Raw genomic sequence first — 5,659 nt, forward strand, 5'->3', positions numbered from 1 at the left:
ACATGATCCACAAACACATACACATACACAAACATGATCATCTACATTTTGCGAATGACTTCCATATTTCTTTCTCTGAGTGTGGAAGGCATTTTGCCTTGAGAACCACCATTGGGATTTTTTTTTTTTATAAGAAGTTCTTGCGTTATTACAAAATTCCAAGTCTACCAGAAAAAACTCTCGCACACTGAGGTCGTTGCTGTGCACAAAGTTCTCCTGGTTCTGCTCCTTTCACTCAGCATCAGGTCATATAAGTGATAGGTGCTACTATTATCCCTCTATTACAGTTGAGGAAACCAAAGCAGACAGTGGTTAAGTGACTTGTCCAGGGTCCTAAAGCCAGTAAGTGCCTGAAGCAAGATTTAAACTCAGATATTCCTGAATCCAGCGCCAGTGTTCTATCCACTGTGCCACCCAGCTTCCTTCTTAGTGACCACGATGATTCCCCAGTATGAGTTCCAGAATAGATATAAATCTGTATTTATAGAAAGAATCTTCTCATTGAGAGTTATATAACCCATTGAAATCACAGGTCCAAACCTCCTCTCCCCTTAAAAAAATGGTGGAATGTTGTGATGGGATGTTACAAACTTATTTCCCATTGTAAGTACAAAGATCAAAACTTCATAACTGTTAGTTTCTCTATATGCCCTATGGCTAATGCTACTGTATATGCATTACTGAAACTACACTGTTATTTCTGTAGTCTGATGATTCATTTTACAAAATCAACTACAGATTGTTACCTATTCTGACCCACAGAAACTCACTTTTGCTTGATTTGCTTTGATCTTTTCAATTCATTTTATGGATCCCATTGCATCTACTCTTTGAAGTATAACTCTTCTAACATCCTTTGGCCAGAAACAATTAAATTGTAATCTGACTGATTGCTGCTGAAGAGATAATTAAAATATGAAAGAAGTGTCTTACAACTCCATATAGTTGAACTCATAGAGATTCAGTCAAATTTGTATGGTTATTTTGAGCACAAGGATGTTAGTTTTACCCAATTAAGTTTTTCAAACATTATTTTTTGTTTTTCCCTTTAACACTCTACCTCCATGATAAACCTATTTCTTCTTTATGTCTCCTTAAGGGATTTTTCTTTTCTTTTAGTGTTAGAATTTTGTTCTAACTTGGTTCTGTTCTACTTTTATTTTGTAATGTGCATTTCAGTGCTCTGTTTCTCTATATGCATACATCTGTGTGTGTGTGTGTGTGTGTGTGTGTGTGTGTGTGTGTGTCCCTCTATTTGAATATGGAAACCATGCTTTATCAAAGGAGCTAGGTGGCTTAGAACTAGATGGTTGGATACAGTTAGGAAAACCGGTTCCAATTATGTCTCAGACACTCACTAGGTTTGATACTGGAAGAGTTGTTTAAATACTCAGATTCATTTTTGTTATCAGAAAAGCAGGGATGATAATTGCTGCTACCTCACAGGGTTGTTATGAGGATCAAACGAGATAGCATGGAAATCACTTTGTAAATCCAAAAGGCTCAATATAAATGCTATTATTATTTAAATTTTCCACCTCTTTCCATACCTTGCACCATACAACATATTTTGTTAAATGTTTGCTGAGTGATGAAAAGGTTTTTCTTTTCTTTCTTCCCATCATAGAAACCCATTTCTGTTCTTTTGTGGGATGTTGTTTTACAAATCTCCTGTTCTTTTGTTGAAGAAACTTCTCTTCATTCATATTGTTTTTCATTGACCCTTGCTCTTCTTACAGAAGTGCATGCCTTTGTTTTTCTATTCTAGTATTTCTCAAAATTATTTGCGATTCTTCTGTCCTTTAACTTTTAGTGACACTGTGCCAGGAATGGCATTATATTTCAATGAATTGGAACAACAGTAACAGATACAATAGAATATTGAGAATTTTTTAGCCTATCACTTAATAGTGCTCTGCATATTGTCCCTGTACCAAAATTTTGTGGGCTCATCTTTTTCTGCTACAGTATGTGTTAAGTGCAGCTATGATGCAGAACTAATGAGTCCCATTTTCTTTGATATTTTTATTTTTATTACATTAAAGCAAAAAGTGGAATAAAGGAAAGTGGAGAAAAATACACTTCCCTCCCCCAAATACTTAAAATAGAGGACTGAAGTTTTCGACCATTTCGATTCTTAATGTCTAAAATAAGATATAAGATGAAGCTAAAATAAAAATAAAAAGCAGACATGGAGGAGCAGAACATGAATAATAATAAAATATAATTCTGATGAAAACATGAAAAGAAATAAAACAGTACTGTAACTGCTGTTCTCTCCTTTGTGACTGCACAAAAGCTTCTGCATGCAGATATAGCCCCTGATTATAATTAGTTGAAGACTTTATTCCCATCTTTTAAATGCAAATTAATGGTTTCTATAACAAAAAAAGTCCTTGACACCTCTTGAAGAAGGATTCAAGTAAAATGAATAATCAATCAAGATGAGCAGCTAAAAGTTATCAAGAAAATAGAGAACCTGCTCTCCAATAAAGCAGGCTAGCACTGTTGGAAGATAACACTAATTTCAGAAAAAGCTATTTCATTATGAGGAGGTAAAATAATAATATCTAATCATTGTCAAGTGAAATAGGGTGTCTAGGTGAGCATGGCCAGAGTTTTGGTTCCAGGGTTTTCTCTGCAGATGACTTCATTATCACACAGGGCTCCATATTGATTGGTAAGTAGCAAAAAAAAAAATCCTAAAATATTGCAATGCCAGAATTAGTGCCTTCATCGTTCCTCTTGAATGCTAGCATGTGCTTAAAAAAAAAAGACAAAAACCTTTGATTTAATTGCTTTTCTAGCAGATAATTATCTTCCCAGACCTAACTTATGCTTGATGCTAATTTGATTGAAGTATTTGCAAGGCTCCAAGCACCACCACCCCCAACTGAATTTTTCTCTTTTCATTGTGCATCTGTGCCAGATGAAATTTCTATGATTTTCCTTTGTTTGCTTTCTCCTCCTGTATGTGAAAGTCTTTGCTCACAGATGTTTCAAGTGAGAAAACAGAAACTTCAAAAGTTTTGGAGTTTCCTTATGGTAGGCTGAGCAGTCCTATTTTGTTGGGGATGACTATGCTTGTTTCAAAGAGTCCAAAAGCAGATGGGCAAACTAGAAGTCCCCAAATACTTTACTGTCTGGGTTTTTCTAAATCAGAAAAGATATTTGATGCTAGAAGCTAGCTGTTTTTGTAGAAGGATGAAAATGAGACTGAGGATATACTCTTATGACCCTCACCATATATCACACCAAGAATCTCCCTGAATTTTCATTTCAACACCACTAAAAAACAATATGTATCAAACCATCCAAATTGGTCAGCCTGGTAGATTTGGAGTCAGAAGATCTCTATTTATACTTTTACCTGCCACTTATTTCCTTTGTGACCTTGAGTAGTCACTTAAATTTTTTGCCTTCTGACTTCTTATCTATAAAATGAAGGGATTTGACTAGATACAGTGTAAGGTTCCTTTTAGTTTTAAATTTATGTTCATTACTGCTCCTCCAATCCATCCACCCCAGCATCAAGCACTTTATCTTTTTAATAATAAGAACAGCTAGCACCAATAGAAATTTAACCCTGATTCCAATGCCTAAGGATATGGAACTCTCTCCTTAGAGGTGAAAATAAACACCCTTCCCAGCATAAAGTTAGGGTGGAGTTGGTAAAAAGTGAGAGCTTAATTTCTCAGACAGTCCATCTCTGGAGACCCTTCAAATGGGAGCCCCCTTCAGGACTTTCCAAGTCACAGTCTTCTTTGAGTATAACACTGAGGTGAGTTCCAGTTTCTAGAGAGAAGACAGAAGAGGTCAAACCATTTGAGGTTGCTGAAGGAGAAGACTATGGGACGATATTAGGGAGCAGGAAGTCTCCATCGTGATCCTATTCTAAGTGTGCTGCTCTACGGACTTTAGGAAGTTTCGCCTTGAATGAGATCTAGGATATTCTCTTGCTGGGGTTAAATTGCCTTACTCCTAATTGGAGAACTTCTCCATTCTCCATTGTCTGGTGTGTGTGTGTGTGTGTGTGTGTGTGTGTGTGTGTGTGTGTGTGTGTGTGTGTGTGTGTTGTATATATCTTCTCTGATTTCTGTTTCACTATGATTTGTGTAAAGGTATGTTCATTCTGGAACTTGTATTTGGTAGGAAAGGTTCAAGTCTTGGATACTGAGCTTTGTATTTCTCGTTTGTCCAAAATGCCAAAGACAATAAGTTAGATAGAACCTGATCATATCCCCCATGAACAAAAATGAAGAGGAGCAGATAAATGTACTTCTAGTCCAGTATCCTCTCTCTCTGAGGAAAGGACAGTGGTAGCTCCAACCTTCTACTTCTCCTTCTGGCCAGGAATTAAAGTTTCCTTTGGAGACAGGAGAGGACAAAGGATCTAGATATGTCTACTTTAACTCTCTTCAAGACAGAGAAAGACAGGTCCTTGCCATAGGTGGTCCTTACTACACATGGGGTCCACTTTCATTTCTATCATTACATAGAGCTTTAAGGTTTACAAAGTGCTTTGCTAATATTTCTTCATTTTATCCCCATAACAAACCTAGGAAATAGGTATTATTGTTGTGCTGCTATGGATGAATAATTGATGCAGATAGAGTTTAACTGACTTTCCCAGGGTCACACAGCTAGTAAGGATCTGAGACTAGATTTGAATTTAGGTTTTCCTAATTCCAGATCCAGTGCTTTATCCACACAGTCACACTTGCTTCCTATATTTAAAACTAGAAGGTACCAGAAAAGTCCAGTAGACAGCTATGTGGCACAGTGGATAGACCATTGGGCTTGGAATCAGGAAGAATCATTTTTATGAATTCACATCTGGACTCAGACACTTAGTACCTTTGTGACCCTGTGCAAGTCACTTAGCCCTGTTTGTCTCCTTTTCCTCATCTGTAAAATGAGCTGGAGAAAGAAATGTCAAACCACTCTAATGGAGTTCTTTGCCAAGAAAATGCCAAATGGGATCACAAAGAATCAGATATGATGAAAGAACAAGAACAAGAATGGCAAGAAAGACAATAAATTATCATAATGGGAATTCCATTTTGGTAAATTAAATGTCCCTAGAAGTATTTTTTCTTTAAGAAGTTACTGCATAACTATGTGTTAACACACTCATTCACTGTTGCATAGGTTCACTCACCCTTTAGACTTTTCTTTTCCCAAAGAGGGCAATCAAAGAGAGCTCCTTTATCAGGGGAATCAAGACATATTGCTTCTAACAATGGCTATGAATTTGACTATTCCATGGCTGGTGGTGAAAGCTGAGCTCCAATTCCCCAAAGCAGTAAAACTAGTAAAACTAGTGTGCTAATATCATAGTTCACTGAACCATTGCACTGCTACATATTTATATATGTTGTTTTTATTTTTTTTTTCTAATGCTACATTTTATATCAGGCCAACCCTTCATGATGGATACAAATTTATGGAGAACAAGCAAAATTATTGTCCTCCCCTGCTCCTACATCTTTTCACCTTATGATCCTCTGGTTCAAACTAAGGAACATTTCATCTAGTATAGAGTCCTGTATCCAGACAGTTAATTGAATAAGTCAAATTTTACCAGACCCTGAGCTATGTTCTTGGAATATGCTAGGTACCAGTAAAAGCTGTATTAATGCCTTTGGTCACTAAGGTG

This window comes from Notamacropus eugenii, chromosome 1 (genome assembly GCF_028372415.1).
Source record: "Notamacropus eugenii isolate mMacEug1 chromosome 1, mMacEug1.pri_v2, whole genome shotgun sequence".
Classification (NCBI taxonomy): Eukaryota; Metazoa; Chordata; class Mammalia; order Diprotodontia; family Macropodidae; genus Notamacropus; species Notamacropus eugenii.